Here is a 19,248-nt window from a genome sequence, read left to right as displayed (position 1 = left end):
TTGTTCCTGTATCATAAAATCTCATGGGTTATTTCAAAAACCTCATGGGTTATTTCAAAAGTGCAGGATAGGGAAACATTATTTCATATGAAAATATTGTTAATAGTCAGACAAATGAATACTTCAGAGCTAATTTATACAGTGTGATTATTCTTTCTACTGCCTTTTCCTGAGGAATAATTGTGTGTAGATGGAAAAAGGCAAAATATTTTTTATGTTTGTACGTGTTCTGCTAGGTGCTTATTAGAAAAGTGAAGATGAAGGAAGTTGATTTTGCAGACAGGATGAGGTTAGCTGGGCTTGCATTGATTCTTAGGTCTTCTGAGAATGTTTTCAACAGTTTTGGACCAGTTCCAAGCAATATTTCATCCAATAAAGCCTTTATTCGCCTGACAACAGTCCAACCCTTTGCATTTTGCTTGTTAACCATGGTTTTTTCTTCAGTTTTTTTTTGTTTTTTTTTTTTTTTTTCATTAAGGGATCCTCGTCTTGAAATGTGAGGACCAAGGTCTTGATTGTGATGGAAAAATCTTCAGGGAGACTGAAAGGCAAAGCTGAGTGAGCCTTATGGTCCTGATGGCAAGTTACAAAATTTTCTGCTGGATTTCAACCTCGGCTATAGTTTCTGGAGTTCTGTTTTGTGCCTTCTTCCAAGACTATGTTGTTGTAGTCCTTCTAAATATATCCAAGGGACATAGGTTCAGGTCGTTCATGTGAAAATGTAATGCAGTGTCCTAGCCAACTGTAGAGTGCGTAATTAATTACTTCTCCATGGGTACTACTGTATGATGAAAAGTTCTCATCACTGAGGTGTACTAGGCATGATTGCACTTTATAAAATAGATGAGAACATGCCTTTTTTTGCAAATGATGTGCTTTACTTCAGAGTGTAATCTTTCTTTTGATGTGATTTATTTTTAAACAGCTGTTCTTCATCCATGAGCTCATCTTCATCAAAAAGTAGATTAGTTTAGTGAGAGCAAGATAACTGTATGATGTGAAGGGTAAACAGAACTATGTACCATTAGCAAACACATTCAAATTTGAGTCTGTAGTGTCTCGTCACTTCTCTAAACAGTCAAAGTTGAATTATCTTTATGAATCTCTCTGTGTTAGGTATCTCGAATTTTAATTTCTTACTTTCATTCGTTGTACTTGCTTCGGGAGAATTAAGTGTGAATTCTCACCTCAAGACAATAGGTCCTTATCCAAGCAACCACAAAGAGAGGTGTACAGTGGTTCAAGCTATGGAAGCTAATGGAGCAGAATGCTGTACAAAATATGAAGTACCTACTTAGACGGCACAGTTCTGTCTCATGAAGGAAACACTGAATAATGCAGAGAGATCCTAGCAATATAAGAATGAGCATTAACCTTCTGACTATGGGATAGTCAATAGCATGGCTAATGTGTTTTTAGTTCTTGATGTGGTGTGTACAGCATCAAAATTACTGGTAATGACTATGTGAGCTTTAAAAGCACTTCTCTGAAATTACTGAGGAATAAAAAGAGTAGGAGCTGGCCAAGCCAGAGGAATTTCAGCAGGGATTCATCAGAGCCAATATGCTTCCTGTTAGAAGAGGAAATAAAGATTTCTTCAGTGAGTGAGAAGGGTCCATGGAAATAACTCAATGACTAAAATTTTCTGCAACTTTCTTATGTGCTATCTTAATTATATTTTTGTTAAAAGTAAAAATTACTTAGTTTGAAACTCCTGAGTGATTTGTCAGAACTGGTCTGATAAGCATCATTAAGCATTTCTTCTCAATTGTTGGTAAAACTGAGCAACACTAAGACTTTGAATCCCTTGAGAGCAGTAGTAGTTTAAGAAGATGTAGAAGACAAGTAAGTGAGAGAATTTTACATAGCTTTAATCTTTTCCCTTCCTTTACCACAGATGATTTGCCTGAGACATCATTGTAAGAAAAATTAGGCTACTAAAAGATTTATTGGCTGTCTGCATGGCTTAATTTTTTTTTAGCATGCTTACTTGAAATATTGAAAGAGGGGATGTTTTTCCATGCCTTAGAGCTTTGAGACTTCTGGATTGGATGCAGCCAGAAAGGAAATAAGCAGCTATTGGAACGGGTACAGTGCTCAGTGAACAGAGGGTTCAAAACTTTCATGGAAGTTTTCCTACAACCCTGAGAACCTTGTCTTTGAGGTTATGACCAACACAGAAGCCCATATTGCTGCTAGGAAAATGTCTCAACAAAGGAGATATATTTCTGAAAACAAGAAATGTTTGTTTAGACAACTTCTGATGAAACTCCATTTATTTGAAAAATGTTCACTCAGGCTGCTGTGTACAGTCTACAAACTTCAGGGATGTCCTGTAGAAACTGCAGGTTGAGGCTCATCTGTTTTATTTAATTGCCTCTGGGACTGATTTTTTACTAGGAGCTTGGGGAATACATGGTGTCACGGAGGCACCCCGAGGTTAGTTTAAGGGACAACAGGGTCCAAAACAACTTTTATTAAACCAGTGAGAAACAGGGTTTTAGCACTCCAAAAGTGACTTAAACACAGGTTTGGATATCAGTTGAGGAAAATTATTAAGGGGCAGCAGCTAATACAACAAGTGATCCACAGAATGCATACACGTGGCTTCACCAAAACAATGCCGGAACCATCTCTGAGTGCAGGAAGAGTACACACTTGCCCGAACACAGTGTGGGATTATTTTTAAAGAGATACATGTACTCGTAGTGAGTACAGAAAGTGTACACTCGTGATTCTGCAAGGGTAAATTTATAATACACTTGCAATCCTGCAAGGGTTAATTTACTTGCACGTGCAAATGTGCATGGAATATTACACGTGCTTATGTAGAAGCACGGGAGGAAAATACACTTGTGATTGTGCGAGGAAATAATTTATACACGTGCTCTAATTGAGCACGGAAAGTTACTCGTGCAAATGTGCACTGAAAGCACACATGATTGTAATAAGCACGGAAAGTACAAGTGCAAATGTGCACGGAAAGTTACACGTGCTTATGTGGAAGCACGGGAGAAAAATACACCCGCGATTATGAGAAGATTAATTTTACATGTGCTCATATTGAGTACGGAAAGTTACATGTTCATATGTGCACATAAAGTGTAAATACACTCGCAATCCTGCGAGAAGTTTTACTCACACCCGTGGCGGCAAGGCAAACGGAGTCTCCATCCCAGGGAAGGGTGCTCTTGACAGCAGTGGCTAAGCTCGTGCTCTGAGAGACCCACGACAATGGGCGGAGTCTCGACGAGAATCCCATTTTTTGTTGGCTCATCAGACCTGACTGTAGGCATTCCAGAAGCTTCTCTGCACCCCCACACTGGCTGTGGGGTGCCCCTGAAGCCTCCAAACATCCCCCACACTGGCCATGGGTGCCCAGCAGTTCCCTGGCGCCTCAGCACTCCCTTCTCCTAATGGCCTGGCCAGGGTGCTCTGGGGCCAAACAAAAGAAGCCGTTAGCCTCAAACAGCAGAGAAAGGGAGGTGTGCCTACTCCTTCCATACTGAAGGATGGAGGTGGAGAGAGGGGGGTTTGCATCCTGCCACGCATGGTCTGTTGCTTTAAGAATACTTCCTTTAGATCTAATAAGCCAAGCACACTTATTTGATTAGCTGTCCCATAGTCTCCTAACATTGACAAAATGAAGCTGAATCCTTGTGCATGACCTAAGGTTGGAATTGTGTGATCAAGTTCTTGCCTGGACACAAAGAAGATGAGCCCAGAAACAGAGATTGCTAAACTACCTTGGAGTTTTCTGGTTGGAAGATGAAAAAATATTAGAGTCATGAATGACTCAAGGCCATCCTAGCCAGAGACTAGTATTCTCCGAAGTTCACATGCAATGTATGAAACCGACTATCATCCCACATTTCACTTTTAAAATGGGTAAAAGAAGAAGACCAAGATAAATCATTTAAGTTTTTACCTTACCTTTCTATCAGTCTCCCTAAGTGTCATGGGATGGACTTCTCACACTCTCCCCATCCTCCACCCCAGGGTCCCTCCCACAGGAGACAGCTCTCCACAAGTTTCTCCAACATAAGTCCTTCCCGTGGGCTACAGTTCTTCATGAACTACTCCAATGTGGGTCCCTTCCACAGGGTGCAGTCCTTCAGGAACAGACTACTCCAGTGTGGGTCCCCTATGGGTCACAAGTTCTGCCAGTAAACCTGCGTTATATGAACATCAATGGGACTTGCTTCCTGAATGTACTGAGATGTGAAATGCCACAACAAACTGTCTAATCAGAGCTACTAAACAAGTAGGCCTTAAAATGTACAAGTCAAAGCGCAAATGGTATGAAAATCAGTGTGAAAACTCATTGTCCTAAAAGACATGCTAAGAGACCTGTTGATGAGTTTCCTGACCTGGTTCTCATAATTTGCATCCATATAATACCACTGGCCTGAGTGTATAAGGCAAGCACTATTTTCAGAACATACTTTAGCAACCTAACAGCGTCAGCAACTGCCTGATAGACTCTAGTATCAAGGCACTTCATATACTTTTGCTAGATTTGAGCCATCAAATTCCAGCAAGTTCAGCCAACGGAGGTTCAACAATAAAAGGCAGATGGGAAGCTAGAAAAAGAAGGGTCATTTCTGTGGGGAGCCTCTGCAGTGTGACAGTGGCTAAGGGATCACTGTTATTAAATCTATAGTGTGATCAGACTAAAGCAACTCTATAACTACTGGTGATACAGAAGTGGGATGAGACAGGAATAATGGTAAAGATTTGATCAGCAGTTTCCAGGAACTGGTCTCCTACTGGTTTGTAGAGCATACACCTACCCTAAATAACTAACTCAGTCCTGATAGTAGCTGTGTGCTAAAGATTTGATTTGCCTTCCACAAGCATAGTCTTGGCAATTCAAATGTGAAAAAAATGCAAGTGCACATGGGGACTTGAAAGTGGATTTCAAGCTGAAATGTGAAGTGTGGCAGAGTAGTCTGAGTTCTACTACCCACCCCTGTTGTTTCCTTCTTTATCGTCAGGCCAAGGAGGCAGTTTATTAGTTTATGCTGATGAAAAGTGACATAAGTCAGAGCTAGATCAGCACAAAAACAGGCTGCTACATGTGCTCTTCCTGGGAGCTCTTTGGACGTCACCATGCTGAGTGATGTGCAATGTCAGTTCAACGTGATAGGCCTACAACTGGGAGAAAAGTAAAGCTCTGAGCATAGACCCCATGACACACTAGTGGCATTGCAGTGGCCTGGCATCCCTGACAGGGAGCTGACCAACTGAAAAGCCAGACAGGGCATTAATTACATTATTACCAAACTATCTCAGTAAAACAAAACTGAGAGGGAGAAAAAGAAAAATCTACATGGCATGAACCTGTTTCTCTTAGTGTGAACCTATTTTCTCTATGCTTTTTAGTTTAGCTTTTAAAGAAGGTGTAAACCAATATAATTAGGTGATTCATGAATACTTCTTATGATTTTACTTTTATTTAAGCATTCAGTCTCTTTTGGCCTAGACTTTAATCTGTTCTTTAACTTGTAAAGCTATTAAATTTGAGACTTCTTACCAAGCTGGCTTTCTACAAGATCCCAAAGAAAATAAAATCTTGTGTTCTATATAGTTAGATTTTGTTTTGGACAGTAGAGTGTTTGAGTCTGTTGAAAATTGTGAGTTACAGGCACATGTATTTTAAATAATTGAATAATCTTGAATTTTACATAGTTTTAAACTTTGTGATAAATGCATTAATAAGTTGATAGTTACACAAATACATTCCAGTTATCATCATAACCATTTGAACTGAAGACTATAGGCTATCATGTCTAAAATTACCCTTTCATGACCTGACTTAATCAGAAGTTTCTTTGGTAAATGTAAGTAGCAGCTATATATGTGTTTTTTTCGTTTGCATGGCCAAGAGCAGGACTAAAATATCCAACTTAATGTACACAGAACAATGTGCTGTATTCTTTTTATGCTGGGTTTATACATCTATGGCACGTGTAAAGGTACAGAATTATGAAAGGAAAAGTCTTGATCTTTCTGACTAATAAGTAAGCCAGATTGTTTCTTTATGTATCTGTCTGTCTGTCTCTCTCCCTCTCTCTATCTTTCTATCTAGATATAAAATAACTCAGAAAACTATCACATTATTATGTGACAGAATTTTCATTGTTCCCAACAGATTCCATTAGTGGTGTCATATTTGTTGCACATAAGAAGTCAGATACAATCCATTAAAGGTAACTTCTTTTAATTACTTCACAGATGTGTGATGACTTACTCTCACTAATTATAGCAATGTATAGGAGCATCTTGAAACCTTTGTAGACAGAATGTACAAATATTTAGTCCTTATTTCTTTTGTAGCCCTTTTGGATGTATTATGTCAAAGGACTGGAAGCAGATCAAAGTTATTAATGTACACTGTAAGACATTCTGATATTTATGACTCGGTGAAATTCAGGGGTAAGGTGTCTTTGGGGATATTAGCTTTGCAGTTTCCATTTATTGTAAGGAAACTGATAATCAAATACGTGCACACTGAGTTGACAGTGTTCCCTGTTCGGTTGATATATTGAAATGCCCTAGGGTAGATGAGACATCTGCATAGGATTGGCAGATATCATTGAGGTTTTTGTGCCCTTCTGAAAGAGAAGCTGGAGACCAGATCAGGCCAGGCAACTTGGCATTAAGTGACAACTGAGATTAAATGCCTACGAGGTTCAAATATTTAAAGTACTATTCCAACCCAAACCATTCTATGATTCAAAGTAGGCAGCTGCTGCTGGCTTGTCAGCTGGAAGTCATAGGTTTCACTGACTATGGGTTAAATGTCCACTAACCACAATGGACACTTGAACCTACATAAGCTCATGTGCAGATATACATATACTTAGCTGTCTTCACTTCAACTTGAATTCCACCTGATTGAGTCTGGACTGGTGCAAAGAATTGACTGCAAATATGTAATTAGAAGTCTGTTCTGTCTGACAGCCTATGAGCTCTGTCTGTGTAACAGGTCTTATGTGTTCAGGGGCTTCTACCTTGGCTCAGGTCCCTCCATCATTCAGACCAACAGAAATCACCCAGGTTTCGTCCCTGCTCATGGCCAGGATTTCCTTCCAGAAAACAGGTTGCAAGACAAGATGCAATGTATCTAGGTGCCTGATTATACATCTGTGGCTGTATGTGCTACAGAGCACACTGTCATTTGGTTTCACAGTCCTGGGGATAGAAAGAAGTGAACAAATCAAACTGTTTTGTCTGCGTTGTATCAATTTCTGTGCAGAAAAAATACTGGAAATGCAGGTCATAAGCGAAGCAAAAGTAATGAAATATGCTCACTAAAAAAATACAGTTTTGCTTTTTCCATTACATATCTAGATTTGAGACTGATGATTTATAAGTAGGAGGCACGAGCTTCTAAAGGAATTTACCTCGAGCTTGAGATCAAATATGAAAATCTTATCGCTGAAGAAATGTGTGGGAGAAAGGTAACCATCGGGCTATTTGGAGAGAAGCTTGTCTGTCTATGTACCTTCCCCATTTTATTTTTCAGGGAAGAAGAGATTGTTTTTCCACTCTACAAAACAGAACCATAGATTTATTCCCTTTTATAGAATAGAATAATAGAATCGCAGCACAGTCCATGTTGGAAGGGACCTAAAAAGATCATCTGGTCCAACCTTTTGTGGAAAAGGGAGCCTAGATGAGATTATCTGGCACCCTGTCTAAGCACATTTTGAAAACCTCCAGTGATGGAGGCTCCACCATGTCCCTAGAAAGGTTGTTCCAATGATTGATTGTTCTTATTGTAAAAAATATCATTTCTTATACCAAGATGAAATTTCTCCTGGTGCAGCTTGTATCTGTTGCCCCTTGTCTTCACCATGTGGCTGTTTGTGAAAAGAGCATCTCTCCAATTTGTAGCCACTATTTAAGTACTGGAAAACTGTGATAAGGTCCCCCCAAGCCTTCTCATCTCCAGGGTGAAATGACCTAACTCCTTCATAGGACAGGTTCTACAGCCCTTTAATCATCTTCATGGCCCTCCTTTGGACCCTCTCCAGTCTGTCCATGTTTTTTTTTTTTTGGATTGTGGGAATGTGTGGGTGTGACCTGGCAAGTTTTGAGTAAAGTGGGATGATCACACCTCTATCTCTGCTAGTGATGTCCCTGTGGATGCAGCCTAGGACCAGATTTACCTTTGTTGTTGCAGCAACGCACTTCTGACTTGTGTTCAACTTGTTGTCTGCTGGGACCCTCAGATCCCTTTCAGCAAGGCTGCTCCCCAGCCACACAGGTCCTAGCCTTTACTCGGCCCTTTGTTTATTCTGTCCCACCTGCTGGACCTTGTCTTTTGAACTACATACTGCACTTGCTTGTCCACTAAGAGTTCTTCGTCCTAACCTGGTATCAAACAGGGAAAATTTTAGAACCTCAGAAAGTTCTGTGGCAAGGGAAATGCCTGGCCTTCCTGCCTTTCTTCCCACTTGCCTTTACCTTTATGACTGTGCAAGTGTCATTTTCACATTTCCTGAGGCATGAGCAGTAATGAAGACCAACAACCATAAGTTAAAATGGAAAAAAATAACTAAAAAAGTAAACAAACGAACCCACCCCCTAAATCTCTACACATATCATGAGTTTCTTCCTAGCATAGTTTGGTTCCTTCTATAGAGCATTTGTTGAGTCACTTTCTTGTCTACATGTGATAATGGAGTATCTCTCCACTGGCATTCTCATTGTAGTTAAAATCACATATTTAGAAAGAATCATTAAAAAAAGTATTCCTATCTATCTTTTTCCTGTTATTCTAAATGAGTAAAAAAACACAGGGAAGAAAGGCTTGCTCAGACTGTTTGTATAATCTACATAGAGTGTTCCTCAGCTTTCTGTAAGAAATCACAGCTTGGTCAACTATAACACTGTGATTTTCCTTTTCAAGATAAGCAGTGTTTGTAGAAATGAACAAAAAAGTGTGGATTTTTTTTTAACCATTGTCTCCAAAGACTGTGTTATATTGCATTTTGCTGGGGCAATAATGCTTCATGTGAACTGATGTGACAGGAATGACTCCAGTTTTCCAGCATGCTTAAGCAAAGAGAGTGCAAAAATGGATTGTAGTTATGGAGGACTAATGCATTACTTCCTGCTCTGTGTGGATTTGGAACATGGCGAGAGTAGTGCTCTTTTGTAAGTATGATTTCTTCTTGCACTGACCTTGGATCAGAGAATATTTTTTACAGTTACAGAAACAAAATTTAGCTGAAACCTTTACTAAACCAAAATGGATTCCAACAGTATGATACTGCCAGAGGCCTTCTTTAGTAACGTCGGACTGAAACAAAGACTGTGAATCTGAAGATCTTTAAATTTTTTCACTATATACGCATCAGACTCTGAATAGACTTGAGCACCAGAGTAGTCTTTCTTTTCTTCTTGCCTCAGGCCTTGGTATTGCCCTCTCTTCCTTCAGCAGACACCAGAGTGGGGTGTGACAAAGGACAAAGTCATATTTCATTGTAATCTGAGAGAACTCAGTAAGATAAGATTTGTTATCAATGCACATTTATTTATGTTGTTTTCATTTTTCACTGCAGGAGTCAAGCTGAAGTATAGATGCAGAACTCACATTTAGATGGGCACAAATTTAATGCATCTTGCTGTGTTTAGTTTTTTCATATGCAAGCTGATATTATTTATAAAACAAGACGTTTAAAAGCAATACATAAAGTAAGACATAACAATTGAAGAGATGTTTATTCTTCACATTTATTGATGAAGCTGCTTTTCCTATATGCACATACTTGACCTATCCCTTTCTTTTTCACTTGACATTGATTGGGAAAAGGGTAAAAGTTATGATTGTGTATGGATCATGGAATTTTTTTTAAAAAAAGCTTTAAAAACTGAAATCAAGGTGTTAGGTGTTAGACTGGAGAGAAAAGAATTGACAAAGCACTCTTATTAATGCAGGAGAGTGATGGTGAAAGGTAATCAGAGGGAAAAAATAAGGGATAATTTCTAATCCTTGTCACATGTTGTTTAAGCCCAAATTACCTTAAGGCAAAAATGTTCTTGTGATTTCATCAAGAAATATTCAGATCAAACTGGAAGTAACTAAAAATAAGATCATCTGTCTTTGCATACGTGTGCGTGAGAGACCTTGCATTTAATTCAGATTCTTTGCATTAGAATAACCCTCCAAAGTACTTAGTAAGATGAGTTACACATTCCAACATCACCGTGAGGAATCAATATCTTCATTTTGCACAAGAAGAAATGGAAAGACATTAAATGAGAGTGCATCTCCCAGGGCCTTGCAGAAAAATTTAGCAAGCCATGAGTGCAATTTCTTGTGCAGAGATCTTCATTCCCAGACCTATGTTTTTTAAACCTAGCCTTTTTCTTTCTTTAATGTGTTGTTTGGGAGAGGAGGGTTAAAATGACTATTTCAATGTCTTCTTAAAAAATGTGTTTATACCAATACAAAGTATATACTCCCAAAATATACCAAAACTGCATTCTGGGAATACGCCATCAACTGCAAGCTTGCTTACACAGAGAATTTTTGTGTGGCTGGGACAGGACAAAATAATAGATTCAAATGATTCTCAGTGCATGACAATGAAAATTATGAAGAATTTTATGGATCTTGTGTCTGGTCTATTGGTATTCCTCTTATGCAACTCTGGTACTGCAAAAATGAAGAGATGGCACTAAAGTAAGAGTTTAAAGGAACTATGAAACAAGGAAAAAAACCTTCTCTTAATTTATTAATGCGGTATTATTGTCTATGTCATTTAGCTTTACAGTCTGCTTCATAAGTTCCTAGGCTGGTCTTCAAAATGAGTGGTGTTCAGTAAAATAGAAATGAGGAGTTGCTTTCTACTTTTATTTAATGCTTAGATAAGTAATGATAATTGAAATAGTTGGTTGTGTCAGTAGCAGTAGCAACCAAAAACCATTGCTGAGTATCAGAGAAGTTATCCCATTGCTGCCTGCTATGTCCGTCAGGTGTGGTTTGTTTTGTTTTTTTTTTTTTAAATACAATGTGTGTTGCCATTTGGTGATTCTTAGAAGATGTTAAAAAAATTATTCTACCTTCAAAATGAAATAATTTTGCTATGGCCCTAAGTTCAAATAGGGATAGTAAAGTCACTTTAGCACACTTTATAATACAGAGGAACTGTTTGAGTAGTTTATAGTACAAAAAGCAAATTGTCTGTTTGGGATGAGGAAGAGAAGAAAGTTTCTAAAGCCTCTAGATCAGGTTTTAAATATGTAAATAAAAATTGATATCTGAAATTCTATCATTTTCCTGAGATGCTTAACATATTTGGTTACATTTAGTCATTATTTTATGATGTTCAAAGCTGTGTAAGGTTTTTTCTTTCTCTTCCATCCTCTGTTTTCCTTGTTCCTGACACACTTCATGGCAAAACCAGAGTTATTTTATTATCTGCTCAAAATATATTTTTTTAACTGAAACTTTATTTCCTTTTTGTATCTATTTCTCTCTTATTTTTTTACTCACTATTTATATTCAGTCAAGTGTGAATAAATAATTGTATTGTGAACATGAAATTTCAGATATTACTTACAATCCAGCTATAAAATTAAGCAAATTTATAATTTTATGCATTGCTTTTAAAAATTTTTGACAAAGTTTGAATTACTTGAATTACTTTTTTATTAGAAAATTTAGTTTTAAACCATTCTTCAAAACATTTGGTGAAACTGTTTGTATTTCTAATTTTTATCTGACTACTCTTGACAAAGAAATGAAACTAATTCTACTGAAATCTTCACATTTGTAGTTTATTGTATATATTTGTTGTTTCTTTAATGTATATGGCAACATGATTATGCCATCAGCTTGAAATGTTTTCCCAATATGACCTCTAGTAAATACAGATGGTATTTCATTCTTAACAATCAGATGTTCTTGAGTCTCTTATGAAGACTCTTTTGTTGCCTGATAAATGTTCCAGCATTCCATCCGTGAGGGATGGAGCACCTCTCCTATGAGGACAGGCTGAGAGACTTGAGGTTGGTCAGCCTGGATAAGGCTCTGGGGAGACTTGTCATGGCCTTTCAGTACTGAAAAGGGGCCCATAAGAAATATGTGGACAAACCATTTATCGGGGCCTGTTGCAACAGGACAAGGGGTAATGGTTTTAAACTAAAAGAGGAGAGAATAAGGCTCGACATGAGGAAGAAGTTTTTTACAATGAGGGTGGTAAAACACTGGCCCAGGTTGCCCAGAGAAGTTGTAGATGCCCCATCCCTGGAGACATTCAAGGTCAGGCTGGACAGGGCTCTGAGCAACCTGATCTAGTTGAAAATGACCCTGCTCATTGCAGAGGGTTGGACTAGATGATCTTTAAGGGTCTCATCTAACCCAAATTATTCTATGATTACCCTGTTTTCAAGAACAGTCAGTCTTTCAAGTAGCAGTTTCAAATTTGTTGTTGAAACTGTCTGACCCACTGATAATAAAGTTGTATAAATTTTAATCAAGTTGCAACCTGAAGAGTTGATGAAGTCAAGGGAAGGAAGCAAAATCAGGCAAAATCAAGGAAAACCTTCCTATCTTTCAAAGGCATGCGCAGCAGGTTTGACTCTAGATTCTAGGCTGTGTTTCTACAAGTGCTTCTGAGGCTTCCTCTGTGTAAGCTGGTAAAGCAGAACAGTAAGAGTAAAACTGAAGAACAAAACTGTTGTTATTGCAGACATGACATCCAATCTACATGTATGTCAGAGGTTTTACTTCTCAACAGCTCTAATCTGGTCCCATAGATGTATTAACAGGGCTTGTTAGGAGGCCTCCAGACCTTTATCTTCTGGTTTCATCTGAAAGGCAACCACTTTGTGCAGTTGAAGATCAATTCCAATATGAAATGAAGCATGGCAGAAGATGAAGAAGTTTGCTTAAAAAATGTAGTCACAGTGTGAAACTAAAATGCACTGTAATGTGAATAAAGATGCACTCTGCATTGCATTTCTTGAAGTGAAAACCAGGAACATGGTAAGCTCTGTGGTGGTGGTCCTCATCATATGCTCTTGATACAATGGAAGAGCCTGCAACACAGTTCTGTTGCCTGGGAATGAAGAGCTCAACCACTAATTTCTCATCTCATTTTGCAATATTCTTGTCCATGTGAAAGGTGCAGACAGAAAAATTCTGTACACTTTTCAGTTTCTGTCTTTAGAACTTTAACAACAGAAATCCACTCAGGAATAAATGCATGTCCTACTCTCTCCTACTTATTGTCACTTTGTCCCTCTACTCTTTATTTCATGGCTTGCTATCCTTTCGCTGTCAATCTTTGCTTCCTCAGTACCTACCCCGCTCTTCATCTGACCGCTTACTCTGTTGTCCATTTCTCCCTAGTCTCCTGCTCCCTCTCTCAACTGAATTCACGTTGAGAATTTTATTTTTCCTTGCTGCTTTTCCTGTGGTTCTATTCCTTATTACAGCTTTCCAAGATATCACATTCTCACTTAGTTGTATCTGCATTTTGCCAGACAGAAGATAAATACAACTAGTGGTAGTTACCAGAAACAGATTCTTTGGCTTTAAATATATAAAGTGTATTTTCTGAATTCTCTCGAACTTCTAAAATAATTACTAGTTACTTGGTAAAGCCCTCAACTAAAAGACTTTCAGTCAAAACAGTGACAGAAACACATGCTTTGAATTCGTGGGCATATGCATTTTCTGGCTGGTTGGGTTGTACTTTCTGAAGCTTTCACCCTAGCTAAGGTGCCTACATAAGCTATTTTTAGCTGACTTTAAAAAACTGAAGAAGATACAATTAATTTTATATTGTTTGCATTTCAAGAACTTTTAATATGTATCCCATTCCTATAAATTAGTGGCTGCTGGAGTTTAGATTAATGAACTCCCATTAGTTATTTCCTTTGCATTTTGTTTCCTGTATAACTTTGGAGATGATTGCTAAAATAAATTACTTGTACAGGCAGTGGTTTTAAGTGCTTTTCTGTTTCTTTCCTGCTGTGGTGACAAGTGCTTCACTCAATTGTTTCAAAATGAATGCCTTAAGTGGCTTTTCTCCTTTTTGAGTGTCCTTTTCTGTTACAAACTTCACTGAAGCTAAAACTTTGATTTGTAGGATCATTTCTGTTCATTAGGGTTTACTGCAGGATTTTTTTTTTCTGAAAAATTTATTTCCCAGCAAGTAATTGCTTCAGTTACATGGTCCTAGAACAAATTACAAATGCAGCTTCTAATAACCTTATTGAATTAAATGTGCCAGGTCTACAAAATGGCATCAAAGACTTTTTTTTTTTTTTTAAACTCATTTTGGGGATAAAATGTGGACTAGCTTGCATTACAAGGCATGTACTGAGTCCTCTGTAATAAAAAGAATGACACTGCTCTCCCAAACCCATGGCTATCTTGAAAAAGTATTATTGTCAGTCTACATTAAAAAAATCATGGCATTTCAGACTGTATCGCAAATCACGAGCAACTATCAAGCAGAACTAAGAAGTTAAGAAAGAGAATTTTTTCCTCTCTGGACTCATCATGTTTACACGACATGTTTCAAAATGCAAAATATTGCATTTTCAAGTATGGATAGTTTAAATATTTATGGATAATGAATAATTCCTTTTAGTAAGAAATAAAAATGACTCCTGATCCTTTAGCACACCACAGTTATAAAACCATTATTCAAATTCATTAGGTATTTCAGCTGTTAAATGAAAATCTCTGCAGTGCCTTTTCACAACTTGTCAAAAGATTTCTAGTGTAGATGATCAATTCTGACAGATTTATGAGATTTGAGTGGTGGCTGATGAAAAATCTGAAAAGTAAAAGTCTATTTCTGTGGTCATGAGTTCTGCCACTGGAGAACACAAACAGAACTTTGCTCATCAGAGTTTTCTAAACAAATATACTCAAGAATGATTAAATAGGATGCTTTGATAAAGTAACGATGCATTGTTCTTTTCACCTAGTTTTCAGATTTCACTTTGCTATTTTAATACAACAGATGTACATTGTGCCAAGAGTTTGCTTCTTTTCTTGACTCATCATCTACTCTTAAACTTATTTTGAAATAATGATTTGGGTGACTTTCTGATATGAAAATAAGGTCAAGGGAAAGAGATTTTGATATTGCTGTAGCAAAATTAAGAAAAGGCTGAGTACTGATGAATAAGGCTAGTTTCTTTTTTAAAAACAAGCAAAGTTTTGTCTGATATGTTGTATAATATATGAGTAGATAGATGTGATGACAACAACGATATGATGATCAGCAACAAAATAGTAACACAAAACAAGGCAAAATGAAGCTAAAGTCTACCTTCACTTAAATGCCCACTCTTTTTTTTTGGTGTGTGGGGAAGAAGGGAATTGTTTTGATTGTTGTTGGTAGTGGTTTTCTTGTTGTTTCTATTAGTTAGACTAGTTTTGCCAAATTTAGTTTTGGTTAAACACTACTGCATTCACTTAAAAGTAATTTTAGTATTCCATCATAGTGTCATTTTGGAGACCATTTCTGCATGCTGATCCATCTGAGCTGTTCTGTGAGGGGCTCCAACAGACTGGGCTTCAACACCAGTCTCCTTTTAATTTGTATTTAACCTGTGATTGAAACAAACATACCAAAAAATAATCCACCAAAAACCCCAAAACAAAACAAAAAAAAAAACCACAAAAAACATAGTAGAGAATAGTAAAAAAATGGAAAATGCAGGGATTTTGTGGCCAGGAGAAGTTCCCTAGTGACACATTGCTTCAGTAAAATTATTTTTCTACAACTTTTGCTCTTCTCATCATGCTTATTTTGTGTCTTTTGTAAATACTGTGACAGATCATCACGCCATTAAGATTTCAAATGCAAACATTCAATAAATGGCTCTAGTATCAATGGAAACTAAAAATTACAGGCAGAATAAATTACTTTAAGCTCAACTGGCCTCTTTTATTAAGCTTGCACCAGTATTAAAGTTTCCCATTACAATGGAAATTATTTTAATGTGACATATTGAATTATAATTAATATAATTAGAAATAGTAAAATATTATTCAAAGACTGTTTATTCAATAGAACTTGTTCCCATAGAAACAAGGAGCAAAAGATTCAATTTATTAAGATATTACGGCAAATAAATATTCTTCTGGTGTGCATATTTAACACTCCTGCATCTATGTTTCACAAGAATATAATGAAAAATCAATAGGCAGCTGAATATAGGGTAATTCCTTTACTCTTTGCATGGAGTTTTAGTTGCATTTGTTGAAAAAAACAAAACCAAACCAGAGTAAATCTGTTTGTGCACCATGAAGAGGCACAGATGTTTTCTTGGTATTGATCTTCAGCAATAATGATTTTTAAGCATTGAAGAAGTGCATATGGGGATTTTGTGTGAAGGCCAAGAAACAAGCAAGCAAACTAACACCTGAAAAACAACAAAACAAAACATAGAAGAAATAGGATGCTAAAAAACTGCATCAAGACTGCCAGCAGTCAGCATAGCTTTCATCTTATGCAAGTACAGTAGGCTTGTGTTTGCAAAACCTCATGATTTATTTAGAATTTTAATTAAAGAAAGGAAGTTATTGGAACAGCATCCTAGCAGTACCTAGCATCTGCCGACTGTGGCTAATGATTTTTACAGCCTCATCTGCAAACACCCTGTTAAAGAAGTTAACCATGACGTGTGACACAACGGAAGCAAATGAGTGAGGGAAAACAAACCTTGCCTCCAGCTATCACTAATATAAGCGACAGAATAAGGGTAAAAAAAAAAAAATGATGCTATGTGCAAAGTGTTGTAGCTTCAAGGCTCAACCGCAAGTCCTCAGAAAGAAGGATCATTGCATGTGAAACATTTTGGCCTCTAGATGCTCTCCTGACAGATTTTTCAGAATTCGAATTTTTATGTTTTACGAAGAAAAGAAAAAAAGACACTTCAATGTTTAAAAGCATAAGGCCCTTGATTTTTTCTTTAATCGTACTTGCTGTTTGGTCTCTCTATTTGTAGCTTTTTAAAAAATGATGCTTTACATTTGATTGGGATTTCACTGTGCAAGGTACAACCCCAAGTACAGCAATTACTGGGTACAGAGGCAGTTTATGGTCAGAAGTGGTTATTGATGGGGAATACAAAGGGAAACTGTGGCTATAACTTCCCTGTTAAATGGCTGCAGCTTTTCTTCTGTGCTTAAGTACTCTATTCTCATCTGCTTGATTTCGGATAAGTTAAATATTGCAGCAAACTGGATCCAATCAAGATTCTCTTCAAAGTACCCCTTTGGGGTTTTGGTGTAACAGCTAACAAATTATAGCATTTTCTAGCATTTTCCTTGAGTGGGAAAAAAAAAAAAAAAAGAGAAAAAGAGATTAGATGGCAAAGAACTGTTGAGTGTTGCAGCCCTTTCCCTGCCAGTGCATGGTGCTTTACTGCATTTATACCAACACAATACCACCAACATACTTACATAGTGCGTTTATCTCTGAATATCTGCTAGGGAGGTCCTGAATCTTAATTTTGACACTTCTCCAGACCAGTCTGTGCATGTGAATGTACAAGCACACCAAAGTGATGGTGTCTGCAACAAAACCGAGCTCCTGATAGTAAACCATGTGGAAAACAAAGAGAAAACCCCCAAAGGTCAGATATTATGAACTTCAGAGTTTAAGAAGCCTTGAAAAAGTTGACTAGAATAATGGAGAGCTTCATTTGACACAGAGCATTTTAATGGGCAGGTTCTTTTGATAGCTGAATCATTGTAAAGCTTGGCATGTATTTTGTGTGGTGTATCACAAGTTAAAAAAATCTCCCTGCTGCTACCTAAAGTCATTCTATAGCCTGGTGTATTTAATGAACGTATTAAACGTGTGGGTTATTAGAGATTGTGGAAAGAGTACCGATACAAAGAAAAGAAACATGTTGAGTTTTCCATCCCCTGTTCCTTTCCAGCAGCGGGAAAGTTTCTGATCCCTGAAAATGACTCTACAGGAAAATAACTTGCTTTCTTTTGGAAAAAGAACAGTCTCCTCAGTGAATTTGGGCTCCTATCCTGGCAGATTTGGTTTTTATTCTAATCCCAAGAACAGTGTAGCAATGTCTTTTATTGTTCTGGAAGAAAATATACCTATATAATAGGTGTTCTTACAATCCCTTCACACCAGGCATCTTTGTTAGTTAGCATGCACTGGGTTTCACTCCATTGTCTGGCTGGCAGGCTTCCGCTGCTTTTTGTAACACTGCAAGCACATACCAGTTCTTTCATAGCTGAAGTGAAAATTCTTAAGCTTTCTTTTGACTCCCAACCATTCCTTATGCATTAAACTTCACCTAAATACTATAATTAAGTATATTTTTTCATGCCCTTTGTCTTCTCAGTATGTTACCTTTGAACCGCATGGGTATCATGGAAATGATTTCCTGAGAACTAGTGGGATTTTAGAAATGTCCTCTAAGAATGTACTTTATAAAATGCTGCATGCAGAAGCAGTCAGAGAATTCTTCTGAACTTGTATGAGACCTTAAAATACTTAAAATATTCTGTATTGATCTACAAAATAGCCATTGGACTTATGTTGTGTCATGCAACACAACTGACAACTTTCAGACAGACAATGGAAGAACTAATTTGGATTCAGCTCAGAAAAAGCTATATCTGCTCTTATTGCCCATCTTGCAATTTGTTAATGCTTTAGTTGGAAAGCTGACCTCAGACACATTCAGACTAAGTAGTTTTATGAAGCACTGAAGTGGAAGAAGCAGTCAGAGGTTCAATTGCATCTGTAGGCTCAAACCAAAAATCTCAGATTTATGTGTTTTAAATTAGATATTTTACTCCATAATTAGAAGCTGAAGATATTTGTTCTGAGTTATAAGTATCTGCAGTTAACACAAAATTGAATGGGGATTTCAGATACCCTTAGTTATCCCCAGCTACAGTTGCAACAACTCTGAAAAGAGCAACTGTCAAAACGTGCACTTCAATATTTAACTTTAGACAGCTAAATATAATTTTTGTGGGTCATTGGTTTATTTTTTCTCTTTATGAACCATATCTTCATCAGCAGATCTGTTGCATTCAAATCCCTCTTTCTTACCTGTCAGAATTCTGCACAACCTGATCACTTTCAGCTCAAGAATTTCCGGTGGCCAAAACTATTCATGTCAGCCCTGTGAAAACAGTGCAGACATAGAAAACATAACTGATTTTTTTTTATTTGTTACATTACCTTTGTTTGTTTTGTTTTCCAGGCAAGAATTGATGAG

This window comes from Patagioenas fasciata, chromosome 3 (assembly GCF_037038585.1).
Source record: "Patagioenas fasciata isolate bPatFas1 chromosome 3, bPatFas1.hap1, whole genome shotgun sequence".
Classification (NCBI taxonomy): Eukaryota; Metazoa; Chordata; class Aves; order Columbiformes; family Columbidae; genus Patagioenas; species Patagioenas fasciata.
This window is presented reverse-complemented; position numbering follows the sequence as displayed.